This window comes from Macaca mulatta, chromosome 17 (assembly GCF_049350105.2).
Source record: "Macaca mulatta isolate MMU2019108-1 chromosome 17, T2T-MMU8v2.0, whole genome shotgun sequence".
Taxonomy (NCBI): domain Eukaryota; kingdom Metazoa; phylum Chordata; class Mammalia; order Primates; family Cercopithecidae; genus Macaca; species Macaca mulatta.
This window is the reverse complement of record NC_133422.1, coordinates 72,829,870-72,850,269: the sequence shown is the minus strand read 5'-3', so window position 1 is coordinate 72,850,269 and position 20,400 is coordinate 72,829,870. Positions and strand designations below refer to the sequence as shown.

The 20,400-nt window shown below is 35.9% G+C and overlaps 1 long non-coding RNA gene across 1 annotated transcript in view; it reads right to left on the bottom strand.

Moving 5' to 3' along the window:
• Positions 1-265: 265 nt before the first annotated feature.
• The window catches only part of LOC106994331 (uncharacterized), a 43,002-nt gene continuing 22,867 nt past the window's right edge, over positions 266-20,400 (bottom strand). Inside the window, exons 5-6 of the long non-coding RNA XR_001440880.3 lie at positions 17,871-17,925; positions 266-381 (exon numbers count right to left, since the gene is read on the bottom strand). This is a non-coding gene — a long non-coding RNA (uncharacterized LOC106994331). The remainder of the gene's footprint in view (positions 382-17,870; positions 17,926-20,400) is intronic.

Sequence of the window (20,400 nt, the reverse complement as noted above, 5' to 3'; positions counted from 1 at the left end):
CTATTCTTCTGCAAACATGATGTTCTGTGACTTTCGGTATAGCATGGGGGGAATATTTAGGAGGAAAAGATGATCTGCTTAAATAGTCAAATCAGTGGCAATTATTGAGATATCAGTCATTCAATCATCCAACTTCATTAATTCAATGGATGCTAGACAAGGTGCTAGGTCTTGAGGCTATAGGAGTGAAATGGTAACAGCTTTTCCCCACTCATTACAAGGGTCTTGCCTGACACTCCTACAACAAAAGACAGGTTATCAAGAGAAAAGCATAACAAATTTATTTAACAAAGTTTTACATGACACAGGAGACTTCAGAAATGAAAGCCCAAAGATCCAGGGAAAACTACAGTTTTAAGCTTGCACTCAATGCAGGATCAGCTGCATAGATATACGATTGGACAAAAAGGGTATGTTGTAATGGTGATAAACCAGAAGAGCCCAGTAAGGCCTGTTTTTTCCGATTCTTCTGGGCCTCTCTATGTAGCATTCCTTCTTCCAGGTATAGGGCATGACACCTGTCACATAAGTACCCTCAAGGGAAAAGGGAGAAGACCAGAGAGTAAAGTTTATAGGTTTTATGGCCTGCTTTCAAGGAGAAGAGTTTTAGTTTCTATGACCCACTTTTGATAGAGAAATGGGGAAAGGAGAAAGGAGAATAGGAGAAGGTCAGAGAGAAATTCTTGCTTCTGAGGCCCTTCCAATTTCCTTCCATTGAAAGTACTCAGCAGACCAAAGTGCCATATTTTGGGATGACATGTTCTAAGCCCCAACCGGGGCCATGGCAGTGCCTAAGATATAGCACACACACTCAGGGAATGTCCTAGTCAGTGACATTGCCTTAAGGTGAACTCAAACTGCCAACTTGTGATGCACATTATTATTTCTATGCCTATTCAGTTTGCTTTTCTTTCTCTAAGTTAAAGGGAAAGAATGTCCCAAGTCTTTGTATTCAGAGGAATGTTCATCCTCATTCTCTGACTATCCGTCCAGAGGGGTTAGAGAAGTGAAGTGAGAAGTTACAGGTGTCTGCACAATAATGACAAATAGAATAAACTTGGATGCAACGTTACCAACATCCCTTGCTGTCTTTTACCCTAAATTACTTGTGAAATTGAAATATAGTTACAAAAGCATTTTCCTCATTTCAAACAAAAATTGTGAAATGTGTAAGTTACAATTAAGAGGTTATAATTCTTAAAAGAATTCCAAAAAGCAAAAGCTTCCCAGTAAGTGTAAATCACATCAGAAAAGTTGAGAAAATGATTTTTAAAAAGTAGAATGAGGGAGGAAATCCTGGATCTTCTTGATAGGGCAATAAAATTAATAGCACATGGACTTTTCATTACGTTGTTTCTTAAGCTGGTATTACATGAAATATAATAAAAAGATTGGTATCACCCTAGAGATATCTGAACCATCAAAACCTGGAGAGCGAGAAAAAAAATGACTAATGGAGAATCTCCACGCTGTTGCTGTAGTTTAAATGGACAGAAAGCACCCCCTCTCCCTTTCACTCGTTGTGGACTCACCCTTAAGACTAGCTCTGGTGATCGTCTCCAGGCTTAACTGATGTTACTTCAGGTCTTTTCGGAGTCTGTCTCTTTCTCTATTTTCTGCCCAGTCAGATACCACTGTAGCCTAGTGCACTTTGTTTTAAATGAACTTAGGGAAATGTATCTGAACATCTTTTAAAAAAATACTGTTTTTCTATCTTTGTAATCTATGTAATACTTTCACTTGATTTTTTGGAAAACTTTACATGGTGCTGAAAAGCATATGTAACTCAGCCCAAATCAACAGAAGCAAAGGCTTCTGTTTTCGTAGTTGCCTCTACGTTTCCACAGTACATGCTTACGTAGCTATTTCTCAATTGGTTAGTTTCAGACATCATGTATTGACTTACCATTAGACGAGTAAAGGACTTACCCTCCTTGCACTATACCCTGCCTTCCCATTTTAGATATATCATCATATTTCATTTAACAGTTAAGCCTTACATTAATAAGTCTATGTAAATATAATCATTGATTAAACAGTCAGAAAGTTACTATGATTCTATTTGCTTTTGTGGTTCAGACTTTTTCTTGCTCTTGCCATATATGTTAATCAAATACTGTTAGTTCCAAATTGTCCATCTACCACATCAAGTGCTCTTTTATTCTGTGAATCTTCCTTTCTGTCTACCCTCCTGCTCCAAACCAAACTGGCAAATCTCTAAACCTGTCTGTGTGTGACAGATACTTACTATATTCTCAAGAAACTTCACGGCAGTGTGTAGAGATATTCCTCATTCCTTTATTTTACTTTTTGATTTTTTTCAGTTAACGATGGAGTCTCGCCCTGTCTCCCAGGTTGGAGTGCAGTGGCATGATCACAGTTCACTGTAACCTTGAACTCCTGGGTTCCAGCAGTCCTCCCACTTCAGCTTCCCAAGTAGCTAGATCTACAGGTGCATGCAACCACGCCCATTTTTTTTCATTTTAATACTTTTTTTTTTTTTTATTGTAGATATAGAGCCTCACTTTGTTGCCCAGGCTGATCTTGAACTCCTATCCTCAAGTGATCTTCCCACATCAGTCTCCTAAAGTGTTCAGATTAGTGACATGAGCCATGGCACCTGACCCTCATTTCTTTTTATAGCTGTATGGTATTTCATTGCTTGGGTCTACCATATTTTATTCCAGTAGTCCCCTACATATAGATTTTTTTTCTTTAGCTTTTTGCTTTTGAAATAGTTCTGTATCAAATAGCTTTGAGCATAAGCCTTTTTATTTTATTTTTTATTGATTCCTAGAATTGGTATTACTTGGTCAGAGAATAAATTTATATGCAATTATTCTAGATATTGCTAAATTCCCTTCCATTGGGTTTTATATTTTTGCATTCTCTTCAGTCACAAATATAATTGCATTTTCACTCATAATCTCTCAAACAGACTACTTGTCAAATTTAGGGAAATTTTTCAAATTGATAAATCAGAAATTGGATCATAATCTTGAGTGCAGTGGCGCAATCTCGGCTCACTACAACCTCCACCTCCCTGGTTCCAGCAATTTCCCTGCCTCAGCCTCCCGAGTAGCTGGGATTACAGGCACACGGCCGCATGCCCAGCTAATTTTTAGTAGAGACAGGGTTTCACCATGTTGGCCAGACTGGCATAATCTTGTTCTTAATCTGTATTTCGCTTATTGTGAGTGAGACTAAGCATTTTTTTCACATTATTCGCAGATATTTTAACTTATCAATTCACTCTGCTTATATTCCATAGCTCATTTTAGAATTATAGAAAATCGTTTTATTTTAATCTATTATTATTTACCTTGACTTTTTTCCTATAAGTAAACACACATCTGATCTTGTTATAAATTTTGCAAGAAATATTCTCCTGTGAAATAAAGTGATGATTATTAGAATTGAAGTTATATAACATATAGTGCTGAATTAAGGACTTAATCCATCAATTCCAACCTCATTCGATCCTTTTACTTTTTAAAAACATGATAGATTTTGAATTTTGTCAAATGCCTTTTCTGTGTCTATATAAGCAGATATAAGCATAAAGTATTTTATCTTAACTCTAATGTGTTAGATTTTATTAATGGGACTTCCTGATATTTAACCACTCTTCAATTCCTAGAATAAAGCTTACTTGGTTATAATGTGTAGTGGTTTTTTTAAAATAAATTCTATTTGCTAGTAATTGATCTAAGATTTTTATGCAGATATTTATAAATGGGATCAGTCTGCAGTTTTCTTTTTTGGTTGAAGCTGTCAGGTTATAGAAGAAAATATTTTGCTCATTCTATAAAAATAAACTTAAAAGTTTAACCTCTTTTTTCCTGGACTGGAAAGACTTAAGGTGCATTGAGATTATATGATGCTTACAGTGCACTTTGGAGAATGAAGCGAGAAGTTTGTGAAGCCATCAAGGTCTAACTCTTTTATTATGAGGGAGCTTCTTAGCTGCTTCCCCTTTTCTTCTATGGCAATTGCTCTCTTTAGATATTCTCTCTACTGGGTCCAGTTTGAGTAAGGAGTATTTTTCTATAAAATTATCTCTTTTATCTAGGTTTTAAAATTTAAGTTGCCTACAGGTTTTTTGGGGTTTTTTGTTTGTTTGTTTGTTTTTAATAAAAAATCATATTGTAAACAACATTAAACATGGACACACGTCTTACTCTCAATATTTTAATAGTACCACCTGGGCTATGATAATCTCATCATAACTACTATTTTAAAAAATTATTAGTTATATGTTCTTAACTTTAATATATTGTACTTTAAGTTGTACTCTTTTATATTTAGCTAAATTTACTTATAGACTTTCTACTAATCGGGGAGTTGCCAGCTTACAGGTGGACATGTGTGCTACTTCTGTACATTTTTATTGCAGAGAAATCCTGTAGAAGACTGGCTGGAAAGGTCTCCCATCTTTTCCAGTGAAGTGTACTTTGGCAGATGAAGCAAGAGAAGACTTAGGTAGTCAAGCAATATTTAATGTCTCTCTCTTCTATAGTTACGCCGAAAACATTTTCCAGACCTTGAAAAGTCTTTGTGACAATGCCCTCAGAGTTTCTTCTTGTACCATTTCCTCCTTTATAGTTCCCTGAGCCTTCATCTCTTTTTATCTCTCCAACCTGAAAATCACTTCTCTGACCTCCCTTTATCTACTAAGAAAATATTTTCAACATTTCCTCTCTCTTTCTCTCCCTCTGTCTCTCTCTCTTCTCCTCTCCTCTATATGCCTCATTTTGAAACATTTGTTCTTCCAAAGACATCATATTTATTAAAGTTACATTTTTTTTCACTCATGCTATCAGTGTTTCATGATTGCATATCAAAGCAAAGAATCCTTTAAGATTCTTAGCTATCCTTTAGGATCGCTTACAGCACTTAATACATTTCTCTTTCATTTGTGGATATTTTTAAAAATGGTTGTTTATCCCTACTATATTTTGGGGACTCCCAGGTCTAGAGCTTCTATTCTGGGGATGGACAATAATAAAATACTTCTTTTCCAAGTCATCCCAACGACAGGAACATAGAAACTTGGAGAAGCTGAGTTTCAGCACACATGGAAATAGCATGTTTCATTATGGAAATAGATTTCCCCTGAACTGGCCTGCATTAAGAAAGAGCATCTGCTAATTATACCAGGGGGCAAGACTACAAAGGCCAATTTACATTCTATGTGTGGTGTCCTTGATTTGCTTCTGAGAACCAAAACAATATAAAGGGTTACAGACGGTTTAATTATTGACAGTCACTCCCTTGGTTTCCCTCTAAGGGTGTCAGGGTCTGAGGTTCTGTTCACCTCACAGCACTGCCTCAGCTACCCTGGCGAAAGCTTCCAGGATCCCCTTAGCATAGGCTCAAAGGTGGGCGTCTTTCTCTTAGCCTCTGAATGACACTATGCTCAATATAATGATAAATAAAATGAAACAAACTGGGGGACTCCTTCTGTTTAATTGCTTCCTGCTTGTCTGCTGTTTGCCTTTGTCTATGTTGAAGTAACTGCTTCCTGTCGCTAAAGTACATTCTTGGTGAGATTATTTTTCTTGTATCCTATCCAAAGCTCTGTTTTGTGTGTGCGTGCGCGCGTGTGTGTGTGTGTGTGTGTGTGACTTATCCACAGACCTGATTAAAATCCAATTATCAAGGGACAGTGCAACACAATGGGTTGCATCCTGGAGCAGCAGCTGTGAGACCTGCACTCTCTTTCCAAATTTGGCTCTTATTGGTGGGTGGCCTTGAACAACCTCTTTTGCTCAGTTCCCATATGCGAAAAATAGGGTAAACAATGGATATTTCACAGAAATTTTATAATTAATAGTATACATGAAAACATTCATTAAAAACTAAAAAACCATATATGAAAAAAAAATGCAAGTACTGTATCCTTTGTAGCACTTAGTTATTTAAAGCTTATATGTGCCAGTCCTCTTACAGCTATTTTTAAGTCTACTTTTAAGTACATTAACACTTAGAATATTAACAACAACTCTTTAAATAGGTACTGTTATCCTCATTTTACAGATGAAGAAACTGAGGCACAGAGAGGTTAAGTACCTTGCTGAAGGTTACACAAGCAGAGTGGTTTGGCTATGGAAACTAGGTTTTGATCATGACATTGTACTCCTTTATGTACAGTATCTTGGGCATAAGATGTCCCCAAAAAGGAGAGAGAGGTAGTTACTTAAGCATAGTAAATTATACATAGTAAAAGATAGTCACTTAAAAGTTTTTAATACTATGTTTTGACCTATCCAGCATCCTTGGCCTATTAAAATAAGCCCACCTACTTTCTAATCAACAGAGCCCAAACTGTAATTGTTATTTCATGTTTATTTTCAAAGTTACTTGTGAATGGCAGCATCTGTGAGCTTTTGGTGGATCCTTCTGTAGGTGCCTTCCAAGTAGTCATTCAAGTAGGACAAACAAAAATTTCATGCAAATATTCATGAATGCTGATAATCTTTAAAAATATATACTGTTAGAAAGTGATTTTGTTATCTAAGAGTTAACCTATGTCTAATAAAAACCTTTATTTTTTGAGTCATCAAATTTATTTGAAAACCTTTCTCATTCAGGCAAGACAGCACTTTGATTTTCATCTCATTTCAATTTAAACACTGTAATTCCTTCTCACCACCCCCTCCAAGAAAAGTCTATTAGCTATTTTTCCTTCCACATTTTTGGCTGCGGTTGGTACAGCTGAATATGCATAAAATGGACCTATTGATTTCTAAGCAAATATCATCAATTACAGCCACGTAAGACTAGGACATCCTCACCTTTACTAGGTCACCTCACTAGAGGTGACCCACATAGCCTGTGACTTGACTTGGTCTATTTTAGCCTTCTCAAGAACCTATTTCCAATGCCCTAAGTTGTAAATTTTTCTCTTGTTTTATTTCATAGAATGGTCCTGAAGCACTGAACTTGTCAATGCAGGATTTTTGCATTTTCGTATTAATCAGTATGTAAAATGGAAGGGCAGCTTATAGGGCACAAAGTACATAGGCTTTTTTGGGACATGTGGATCTAGGAGCACCTGGTGGCATTAGACAGGGGAAAAGAGTAAGGAATTGGTCTGGCTATAATCTCCAACTTCTTCTCTCCCCATAATTTTTGAGATATATAATTGATGTTTTCCTATATCATATGAAAAGTATTATACAAAAGTAGCTTTAGAGTTGACAAAAATAAGCTATGTGGAAAGGACTCCCTATTCAGTTAATGGTGCTAGAATAGCTAACTAGTCATATACAGAAGAATGAAACAGGACTCTTACCTTTCACCATATCGAAAAATTAATTCAAGATTGTTAAAGGTTTAAGTATAAAACCTCAAGCTGTAAGAATCCTAGAAAAAAATGTAGGAAGCACCATTCTGGACATCAACCTTGGGAAAGAATTTATGATAAAGTCCTCAAAAGCAATTGCAACAAAAACAAAATTGACAAGCAGGACCTAATTAAACCAAAGAGCTTTTGCATAGCAAAAGAAATACATCAAAGAATAAACAGCAGCCTACAGAATGGGAGAAAATATTCACAAACTATGCAGCTGATAAAAGTCTAATATTCAGAATCTGTAAGGAATTTATACACCTCAACAAGCAAAAAACAAACAATTTCATTAAAAAGTGGGCAAAGGATATGAACAGACACTTCTCAAAACCACACAAAATTTGCCAACAAACATGAAAAAATGTTCAATATCACTCGTCATCAGAGAAATGCAAATTGCAACCAAAATGAGATACCATCTCACATAAGTCAGAATGGTTATTATTAAAACAACAAATTCCAGCAAGGCTATGGAGCAAAGGGAACACTTATACACTGTTGGCTGGAATGCAAATTAGTTCAGTTGCTGTGGAAAGAAGTTTGGAGATTTCTTAAAGATCTTAAAACAGAACTACTGTTTGATCCAGCAATTCCATTACTGTGTGTATACCTAAAAGAGAATAAATCATTCTCCCAAAAAGACAGCTGCACACATATGTTCACTGCAGCACTATTCATAATAGCAAAGTTATGGAATCAACCCAGGTACCCATCAGTGGTGGATTGAATAAAGAAAACGTGGTACATATGCACCATGGAATACTATGCAGCAATCAAAAAGAAGAAAATCATGTCCTTTGCAGCAACATGAATGCAGCTGGAGGTCATTATTCTAAACAAATTAATGTAGGAACAGAAAACCAAATACCGCATATTCTCAATTATAAGTGGGAGCTAAACATTCAGTATAACATGGACATAAAGATGGCAATCAATAGACACTGGGAACTACTAGAGCAGAGAAGAAGGGAGGAGGTCAAAGGTTGAGAAACCATTGGGTACTATGCTAACTACCTGGGTGATGTGATCAATGATACCCCAAACCTCAGCAGCATGCAATATACCCATGTAACGAACCTGCACATGCATCCCTGAATCTACAATAAAAGTTGAAATTATTTTTAAAATATTAAAAATAAAGTCTTTTGGCTGGGTGAGGTGGCTCATGCCTGTAATCCCAGCACTTTGGGAGGCCTAGATGTGCGGATCGCCTGAGGTCAGGGGTTCGAGACCAGCCTGGCCAACACGGTGAAACCCCATCTCTACTAAAAATACAAATATTATCTGGGCATGGTGGCAGGTGCCTGTAATCCCAGCTACTCAGGAGGCTGAGGCAGGAGAATCACTTGAACCCAAGAGGCAGAGAATGCAATGAGCTGAGATCGTGCCATTGCACTCCAGTATGAAGAGTGATACTCCTTCTAAAAAAAAAAAAATCCTTTTAATACTAACGTAAAAGTTAGCTTTGAGCCCCTATTTCTTCAGAAATCGTGGAGCAGCCATGGCGTTTAGAAGATCTGAAATCCCAGGCTTTCTTTTACTTGTTATTTTATGCCTTGGTCTCACAATTCTCCCTTTAACATTACACGTCCAGTGTTACGGATGCTTTGAGACTGTCCTCATTTTTTTTTTCTTTTTATAAGCATCTCAAGATTGGACTCATTGAATAAGATGAAAGTCTCCTAATTTAACTTAGTCTCAGTTTTGGTAAATTTTTTCTCCCTTACTTTATCCCCATAAATTACTTCTACCAATGATTTTGTTGGTAAAAATTCCTTACAACAACAATAACTGTTTAACAACTTGAATTCTTGTTTGAAGAAAAGTTGGTTCACATGCTACATAAAATGTTAACTGTCAACTTCAGAAAAACAGGAGATGTTTTTAAATGGTATATATGAAATTGTTCTGCGTGGAAGATGTTTGTTTTTGCCGAGTGCAATAAGAATTTATCAAACATTTTACCTTTCAAGCCCCTTTGAAGATTATCTGAATCATGACCCTTACGTATCCATTACAAGCATATTGTCAAACATGATATTCTCATAACATCAAGAGCAAAATGGCAACTTCTCATGTTGTACTTATTGTGGTTGTATCCCATGTATTCCTGTATATCTTTGTATACTATAAATGCACAATAAACCTTACAATATGCAAAACTCCAATAACTCTGAGATTAATGTATTATAATAATCATTTTCTGACAATAAGGAACTTTTTTTTCCCCTAAGAAAAGAACATTCTGTACATTATCCAGGGTGGGGCATGGGAAATGAGTCTCAAGGTTAAGTTATCTCTGGTTCCCGGACATCTATAATTCCTTTTCTGACAAGTTCATTTGTAACATACAATACACATTGATAAGTTATCAGTCACGTGAAAATTTGAAGGAAGAAAAAAAAGTACCCATTGAATGAAAGATCATTAATCTTTTATAACAAGGTTTCAAAGTATATTTAAAGTATATTTTGGTCCTGCTCGCTGAATGTCACATTGAGAACATCTGATCTTTGGCAGACAATGAGGTATCAAGCCCAGGTTTCCAACAAATAAAATTAAATAAAATGTCATTAAATTCAGCAATCAAATATTTGGAATCAACAAGGTATATGTAACAAAGTATGTATTTCAAAAAGTAACTTAGCAGTCTTACTTTCATTATACAGAGGAAATTGCACCAAACTCTTATTTCATTCTCCATCCAAGGGTCACTGAACCACTTGCCTAAGTAAGAGTAGCATGAGTATCACTACTAGCAACTGTGATATCCACAATACTAATTAGTTTAATGAAATATATCTGCCATTTCCACTTTATCAAAAAATGAACAGTATCCAGTTCCTGTGTTATAAATTCACACCCATTTCCCATCAGAATTTTAATTGAAGCAAAATACAGGAAATCAGAAAGATAAAACCACTTTCAAAGACAAAATATCCATGTTCTGGATCAGAAATAGAAACGAAACACAAAGTAGATGGGGCTTGCTGGTTCCAGAAATGCAAGCAAATAGAGCCTGCTGGCAGTTTGGGTTCCAGTGCATGATAAAAACTGAAAGTGCCCCACTGGAGATGGGACTAAGTAAGACTCACAACCTGAAATGAGGTGCTTCAGTGGGGCTCTCCCCACCATGATGGAAGCTCAGAACAGTGGTGCCTACCATGTATGTGAATCAATGGTTAGAGCTATTATAAATTTGCATCACTAGGAGGAAAAGAGGAAGTAGATAATGCCAAGAAATGAGGCGAAGACTACACCACCCAATAGCTTGGCATCTGGATTGCGCTATTTACAATATCGATGTGCTATAGAGGCCCCCAGGCCACACTACAGAACATGACAGGCTTCCAGTCAAGATGGATCTGGAAACTGGTTTTCCAAAATTCATGAAGAATACCAATTTAGGAGCAGCAGCTTTCAGTCTAGATAAAATATGAAAATGTAATAGAGAAATATGAAAATCAGTTTGAAGCATATATGTTAAGGATCTTCAAAGAGATATAAAAAGTACAAGACCACTGGGGGAAAAAAAGAAAATATAAAATAGCAAAAAAGAACAGAAAAAAATAGGGAAGTAAAAATCTAACAAATAATATAGTAAATGAAATAAAAATCAAAACAGAAAACCTCTCAATTAGTTCTAGTAATAGAAACAGCTAGTGAACATGAGAAAATCCTGAGGCATTCTGCCAGAATATTGCGGAAGTATAAAGAGACTAAAAATATTAAAAAGTGGTTAATGGAGATGGAAAAGAGTTTGAGAAGACTCAACACATTCTAATTGGCACTCAAAAAAAAAAAAAAGGAAGGAAAGAAAGAAAACAGAGGGAATGGCAGAAAAATGATATTTAGAAAGTGAATAGCTAAGAACTTTTAGATTTGAAGAAAGATACAAACTCAGACCATGAACATCAAGTACCAAGAGGGTTAAATAAAAATAAGCCTGTGTTTAAATATACCAAGGCAAAAAATAAAGGTTATTAAGGGTAAAGAGAAAACTCTTATAAAGTGATACAGACATCATATTCAGAGATACATGGAGATAGGGGTGCAGAATAGGAGGAAGGTTTAATGTAGTACCTTGTCTTGTTTAAGAATCAGCAGGAGGCTGGGTCCAGTGGCTCAGACTGTAATCCCAGCATTTTGGGAGGCCGAGGCTGGGAGATTACCTGAGGTCAGGAGTTTGAGACCAGTCTGGCCAACATGATGAAACTCTGTCTCTATTAAAAATATACAAATTAGCCAGACGTGGCGGCGTGTGCCTGTAGTCCCAGCTACTTGGGAGGCTGAGGCTGGAGAATCGCTTGAACCCAGGAGGTGGAGGTTGCAGTGAGCTGAGATCATGCCACTGGAATCCAGCCTGGGCGACAGAGTGAGACTCTGTCAAAATACATAAAGTAAATAAATAAATCAGCTAGAGATATAGAATAGCTTCTGAGTTATAGAAAGTTAGAGTCAAATATGTATGTGATAATAAAATATAAATACAATGTATAGTTTCCAAATTGGTAGAGGGAATAAAGGAGAAAAATATTACCAATTCAACAGGAAGCAAGATAGAAGAGAGGAAAAATTAAAAAAAAAAAAAAATCAAAATTAAGCAAATCAGAAACAAAGAGAAAACAGAAAAATTAGTAGGTAGAATTTCAAATAAATGAGTAAGCACAATAAAACTTGGTGGATTAAATTTTCTGATTAAAAGGTCAATTATTGGATGACACTGTTAAAAAGTAAATACACTTCTAAAATGAAATGACTCAAAAAGTTAATAAAAAAGAGAAGGAAAACAACACGCCGCATAAATAACAAGAAACAAAAATTGAATGATCAATATTATTGTTGGAGGCAGAATCTAAGATATTTCTAACAGTGGAATACCATTTGTCTATATCCAAGTATAGAGACTGATTTCATGGTGTTTGCTTCATCACCAATTCACAAGTACGGCTTTGAAATGAACAGTTAATTTCACCAGAAGTAAGGTTCAGCTTTGTGTGTGTGTGTTTCAGGGGGTTTCTGAGAAAGGAAGGAGCAAAGGACACTTATGATGACAAGCATATTTTAAAATACAGCATTCAAAGCATTTTAAAATTTGATACAAAATGTTCTTAATCTGAGCATTGGTTAGCTTTCTTCTCCTGGTGTCATCAAGCTTTTAAAAATAATACTGAGTCAAACTATCTGTAATTGTATTGTGTTTTCAATTAATTTCAGTAAAAGCTCTTGTCCTCCATCTACCCCTGTACTCATTCCCTGTGACAAGAGATGTTTGCAGTCTGACTAAAGAGGATTATGTATCCCCACCCCCTAGACTTTGGTTTCTGTCTTGTGACTTGACTTGCAATGGAGTGTTATTGGATGTCACATGAGCAACAACATGAAAAGTGCTTGCATTCCTGAGCTAGCTCTCATTCGCCTTTGCCATTGCCACAAGAAAAACATGCTTGTTTGGGCAGAAGAATTCAGCCATCCCAGCCACATAAAACCTATGAGAACTCACCTCCAGCTGAACCCTAGACAAAGACCAAGCCCACTTGAGATCAACAGAGCCATACAGCTGAGCCCATCAGTGAGCCCACAAATCTATAAGATTAATTATGGCTGTCTTCAGTCCCTGGCATTTGTGAGTAGCTGGTTATGCAGCATCTTTGGCAGACAATGAGGTATCAATAGCTAACTGACACACACTGCACTATATTCAACTATGGTAGCAATAGTTAACCGACACGTACTGCACTATATTCAACAATCTTTTATTCTGCCAAAGATTTTCACTGACAAGTGCTAATTAGAGGCTTAGAATTTGGCTTCAACCGTGACCTAATAGCCAAACAGAATTTTTAAAAATCAAGAACTGAATCACAGAATACAGAGTATATAATAACTACATTAAAGAAAATGACACTTAAAATTTTCTCTTTCCATAGCATTTAACTCAAGAAACTAGAAAAAGAACAACGAAGTAAACCTCAAAAAAGTAGAAGGAAGGAAATTATAAAGTAAGAATAAACCCCCCCAAAAAAAGAAAACAAAAAAGCTGTTAAAATGTCAATAAAAACTAAAAGTTGATTGTTTGAATAAAGTGATAAAATACATCTAGCATCACCTATTGAGAAAAAAGAAATTAATTAAAAACACAGCAAAGAATGGAGGAATACAAATGCAGATACAGTAAAGAAAAATGAATAACTGTAATGGGGGTAAAAATAATTGGTGAGCTAAGCATTTATGAAATAACATTTTGCACCTTCTCACCTTGACATATACACCCTCCCTAAGTAATCTTCCTTATCCACATAATTTCAATGACTGTATATATTCTAAAAGTTATAAAATATTTACATCCAGAACATACTTCTAAGATTTGGATCTACAATTCCAATTACTACTTATTGGACAACTAAAATTGAACGTAAAACAGTATCTCAAAACCAACGTATTTTTCCATCTCTACTCTCCTTTCCCCTAATTATTTCTTGAATTTTCAATCTGGGTTTCAGTCTGGGTTAATGAGATGACCACCTGTTTACCCACACCAATAGATAAAACCTTAATTAACTCCTCTCACGCTGACTTCATCAATTTGGTAATTTGGTTCTTTGGATTCTTTAATTAGCTTTTACAAAAAAAAAAGTTTCTCAATACTTAATAAACTGCAGTGTACAAAATATGTACTGACAATATGAAAAATTTTTTGATGACAACCTATAATATCCTTGTTTTATTTAGATAGTGTGGATTTAATGTAGTTTTTGTTCTTTAAAAAGACATTTTGCTTTCAAAGAAGTGAATGGTATATTAAAAACTAAACAAAATTAAATCTACACCTCACTGACTTAACCTTAAATATTTGCAATTATCCCTTTATAGATTATACACAATGCTAAATATTCCTTCCATGTTGCCAAGATAAAGCAATTGAAAAATACATTAAACCACTTTAAACAAATTTGGAGGAGCAGTGCATTTAGGTGGAAAAAATTTCCTGTTGTTCATTTATTAATGTATTTTTCCATTCAAAGTCAGTGAATATTATATCCTAGGTATTGACTTAATGGAGATTACATCTTAGTCCTATGAGACAAACAAATACACAAATACACGTATACTATATTTGATGGGGATAGTGCAATGGAGGAAAATGAAACAGGGTAAGAGAGAAAGAGTTTTGGAAGAAGTAGTATACGTAGGGTGGTTTAGGAGGCCTTTCTGATCAAGGGATATTTTAAGCAAAAGCTCGAAGAAAATGAGGCAGCCAGCCATCCAGATGACTGAAGGAAAAGTATCCCAATCACGAGGGTAGCAATTGCAAAGGCCTTGAGTGCTTGGCACGTTTGAAGAAAAGGAAATCAGTCCATGTGGCCAATAAGAGTAAGATACGGGGGAGGGGGATGGAAAATGATGTTGGGAAGATAATGGGTGATGGGGGACTGAAACAGCTGGATCAATCATGAAAGACCCGACAGACCACGGTTAGAGTGTTGCCTTTTTACTGAGTTAGATGGGAATCTATTGATAATCCAGATACAATTATTTAGGGCATACTAGAGTGAATTATCAGAAAGAAACCAGATCATGAGATATTTGAACACTCTTGGATATGTATTTAGTATTTTAGATGTAAATGTACAAGTATGTTTATTGACTATACCAACTAGAAAAAAAGTCTTTCGACAATACAAATATAGCTTTCTTTACAACAACCAGTATTTCTCTTTTAATTATCATAAGACAGTGTTGAACAAAGGTTTTGATTTAGAATAATCAGCCTATTAAACCCACCAAATATTTCCTTCCTGAAAAAAGCACATAGAGATATAACAAAGATAAAAGCTGAGCAACAGTGAAATAAAAGAGGACACAAACAAATGGAAGAACATACCATACTCATGGATAGGAAGAATCAATATCATGAAAATGGCCATACTGCCCAAGGTAATTTATAGATTCAATGCCATCCCCATCAAGCTACCAATGAGTTTCTTCACAGAATTGGAAAAAATTGCTTTAAAGTTCATATGGAACCAAAAAAGAGCCCGCATTGCCAAGACAATCCTAAGTCAAAAGAACAAAGCTGGAGGCATCACGCTACCTGACTTCAAACTATACTACAAGGCTACAGTAACCAAAACAGCATGGTACTGGTGCCAAAACAGAGATATAGACCAATGGAACAGAACAGAGCCCTCAGAAATAATACCACACATCTACAGCCATCTGATCTTTGACAAACCTGACAAAAACAAGAAATGGGGAAAAGATTCCCTATTTAATAAATGGTGCTGGGAAAATTGGCTAGCCATAAGCAGAAAGCTGAAACTGGATCCTTTCCTTACTCCTTATATGAAAATTAATTCAAGATGGATTAGAAACTTAAATGTTAGACCTAATACCATAAAAACCCTAGAAGAAAACTTAGGTAATACCATTCAGGACATAGGCATGGGCAAGGACTTCATGTCTAAAACACCAAAAGCAATGGCAACAAAAGCCAAAATTGACAAATGGGACCCAATTAAACTAAAGAGCTTCTGCACAGCAAAAGAAACTACCATCAGAGTGAACAGGGAACCTACAGAATGGGAGAAAATTTTTGCAATCTACTCATCTGACAAAGGGCTAATATCCAAAACCTACAAAGACCTCAAACAAATTTACAAGAAAAAAACAAACAACCCCATCAAAAAGTGGGCAAAGGATATGAACAGACATTTTCCAGAGAAGACATTCATACAGCCAACAGACACATGAAAAAATGCTCATCATCACTGGCCATCAGAGAAATACAAATCAAAACCACAATGAGATACCATCTCATACCAGTTAGAATGGCAATCATTAAAAAGTCAGGAAGCAACAGGTGCTGGAGAGGATGTAGAGAAATAGGAACACTCCTACAATATTGGTGGGATTGTAAACTAGTTCAACCATTGTGGAAAACAGTATGGCGATTCCTCAAGGATCTAGAACTAGAAGTACCATATGACTCAGCCATCCCATTACTGGGTATATACCCAAAGGATTATAAATCATGTTGCTATAAAGACACATGCACACGTATGTTTATTGCAGCACTATTCACAATAGCAAAGACTTGGAATCAACCCAAATGTCCATCAGTGACAGACTGGATTAAGAAAATGTGGCACATATACACCATGGAATACTATGCAGCCATAAAAAAGGACGAGTTTGTGTCCTTTGTAGGGACATGGATGCAGCTGGAAACCATCACTCTCAGCAAACTATCGCAAGAACAGAAAACCAAACACCGCATGTTCTCACTCATAGGTGGGAACTGAACAATGAGATTACTCGGACATGGGAAGGGGAACATCATACACCAGGGCCTATCATGGGGAGGGGGGAGGGATGGCATTGGGAGTTATAACTGATGTAAATGACGAGTTGATGGGTGCTGACGAGTTGATGGGTGTAGCACACCAACATGGCACAAGTATACATATGTAACAAACCTGCACATTATGCACATGTACCCTAGAACTTAAAGTATAATAAAAAATAAAATAATAAAATAAAAAACCAGAAATGTATTCTCTCACCAAAAAAAAAAAGCTGAGCAAAAATCAGGAATAGTATATTTATGAAAATAAAATTTGAGCAATGTAGTGTATCTGTATATTATCTCCTATTGGACAAGCTCATATAAATTTTATCCACACAGCTGGCCGTAGTGATCTGCATTGATTATATAATAAGGCTTCAGCTATCCAGACAGCAAATAAGCTGAATTACTCACAATGTAGCCCCAGAGAATGAGCGAGGAGACTACACACAAATTGTATCATAATGTAGTAATCATACTTTTTAATTAAAAATATAAAATATTTCTCAATATATTTCTCAGACAGTTCAAATGCTGATGGAGCCAATTCAAAACCAGGTATTTGGACACTCTACTCTTAAATAATTCTTAAGTTTATTTGTTTCTCATCAACCACTTTTTTACCTATTCTATTTCAATAGTCCCTTCACCCATCCCCGATCCTCTGCACTACAGTAGAATGTACCCAGGCAGTGACATGTAGAAGTTAAGAGAGCAGGCTTTGTTTAAACAGCCCTGGTTTAAAATCCCAACATGCTGTCACTTAATAGATGGATGATGTTGGACACATTCCTTAACTCCTTTATTTATAAAATGTGAATAATGGTAGTATTTCATTCACAGTGTGTTTTTAAAGATTAACTATGATAATGCATATAAGCAAGCATTCAACTCATAACTTGATGATCATGATTGCCAAAACAATTTTTTAAAATATAAATTCAGTCCAGCCCTCCTTTGCTTAAAAAAAAAAAAAAAATCCTTCAATGGCTTTCCATCACCAAGAGACAAATAACAAATCCCATGGCAGGTAGAGTCCCTCGTGATTGAGAGGTATCTTCCCTTTGAGCCCCTTCCATCATTGTTTTCCCTATTAAGCACATGTCAGCCACACTGAATTACTATACTTGTACCCTATCACTTCATACATACGACCTTTGTACATACCTTTCATTTTATTTGGAATGTCCTCTCGCCACTCTGCTTCTTCTACATGGCAAAACTAACATTACAAATTTAACTTAAACATACTTTCTCATTGAGGAGAGTTCCCTGAATTATTGGAACCTCTCTCGGTCTCTCTAGAGGACTCTATGTTTCCCATATCCACATTCTCATTGTCTGGTAGACTGCCAGACATATACTACACTCCTGATTATTGTCTATGGAATGAATTTAGGCTTCAAACATCAGTGAAGTTTTTTTCTTAAAGAGAAATTTATCTTATGAACAGCTGTTAGATCTCAGAACAATTTTAAAGATGTGTTGAGTTTCATTAACACCTCTGCTATCTAAACTGATAGAAATTATAAAACAATAACAACACAGATATGTTGTCTAAAAATGTTGACAAATAATTTGCATATTAGGCATGTTTAAACACTGACTATTGCTCAAGACGAAGTTGACTAAAAATTCTTGAACATTGCTATCGTTTTGATGAGAATCATAAAAATAAAGGATAAATTGATTAAATGCCAGAATAATAGACACAATTAAATGATATAGCTATTCTATTCTTTTTTAAATATTAGTTTTAGCAGCTATTTAGACTTTAAAGAACAAGCTTGCTACACTGTTCTGTAGAAAGCACCAATTTATAGTGCCCAGAGATATTATGAAACTAAAAGTAGCATAGATCTTTTAAAACAGTATTTTTTTCCTCTCTAAAGAGTAGTGAGATTCAGGAGTCACCTGTTTTTTGGGTTTTATACGTTTTTGGGACGTTATAAAATAACTTGAAGAAAATAAATTTCATTTTAACTGTTTTGCTGGTAAATTTTAAAGTTTCCTAAAATGATGCATATCTTGAATAACAGTTCATTAAAATTTTTAATATGCCAGCTAGATCTAGTCACGTTAAAACTTTGGGCATATGATGACTGCGATTTTTAGATCTTTTAACTGTGCAAAGGCCAAATAACAAGGTTCAATAGAAAAATAATATCTAGTGTTTAAGTTATGTAATGCAAAAATATTAAGAATTTTTTGACCACATATAGGATAGGATAGCGGGATTCTTGATCCTCAAAGCATACAAAATCATCCCACTATGAATGTCGCTGCATGGAAAGACAAAACACAAGCTCTTTGTCTCCATGGCCTGCCTGAAAATGAGTTTACCCAGCCAAGGCTGTAGTTATGGAGCAATTAACTTTCCCTTCTTCAGACCACTGGAAGTTTGAGAGGTGGGCTACTCATGTGGGAGTTAACTGGCAGCACTGGCAGCTCCCTTTGCCTTCCTTAAATCTCAGGAAAAGTGAAGCGAGTGGTGTCCTGGCACAGTGAAACTCAATCCCAACCCCATCCCTCAAACTTCCTCTGCACTTGCAATGCACATCACTTTGTGTAAAATCAGGTAATGGAGAACCAGGATTTACTAAAACAGGAATTGCACCTTCTAGTCAATGAGAATGAACGTATCCTATTCAACGTATTGAGAAATATCAGAGCTGTATGAAGATGCTTGTTGTTTAACCAGGCAAACAGAAAACTATGGAACTAAGCGTTCTTACAAGTTCTGGTTAATGCCTGTTCCCGATCTGAGATATGCCAATTACGTTGTGCCTATGTTGACACTTCTGTTCTCTATGTGGTTTATATTTGGGTCTTAAATTGAGTTAATTGTAGCCAGGTTAATTATATTAGCAATACATATGTACATACAGACATTATAATGGGAGGAAAAAAACAAGATCTTTGATGTTTGTAAATGATAATATTGACCATAAAGAGGCTGTCTTTATTGAATAGGAAGCCGACCACAACCACCATCTACGTATAAACATCTGCCCAAGTACACAGTTTACAGAACAAAATCTATTCATAGTCCTCATGTAAACAAGATTTCTTCCTAAACAATTTTGTCAATATTTCTTGGCACTCACATCTGTCACCAACAAAATTTTCTACATGCTCAAACTGTCTTCTGAGTGTTCCCTTCACCTTCCTTATCTGAGGGAAACCTGGCTCTCCCCTGAAATTCTTTCCCCAGAAGCTCTCTCAGATGGAGCATTTTTTCCTCCCACAATCATCTCGTCTTTAGATCCGACGATCTAAAGATCACCGGAGAAGTTATTACTGATAATTACCATTTCCAAATGCTTACCTTCCTTACTCCCTAAAAAACCTCATTTTTGAAGCTCTTCCTGTCCTATTATAAGATTTGCCACAGTGCATTTCCCTGGGCTATTCCTGTCATTTGTTAAAAGTTTCTTTTAGCAGAGGACTGTCACTCTATCCTATGTGATTGTCATTGTTCTTAGCAATTTCAGTATCTATGTGGACTGTTTTTCCAACATCTTGGCCTCTCAGTTCCTTGACTTCTCTGCTCCAAAGATCTTGCTCTCTATCCCACACTAGCTACCCACTCTCATGCTAATATCCTAATATTGATGCTTCCAATAACTGTACCCCTTCTATTATCTCAGGTGCAATCATCCTACTTTTTGACTAATGGTAATACTTCCTATTTTTC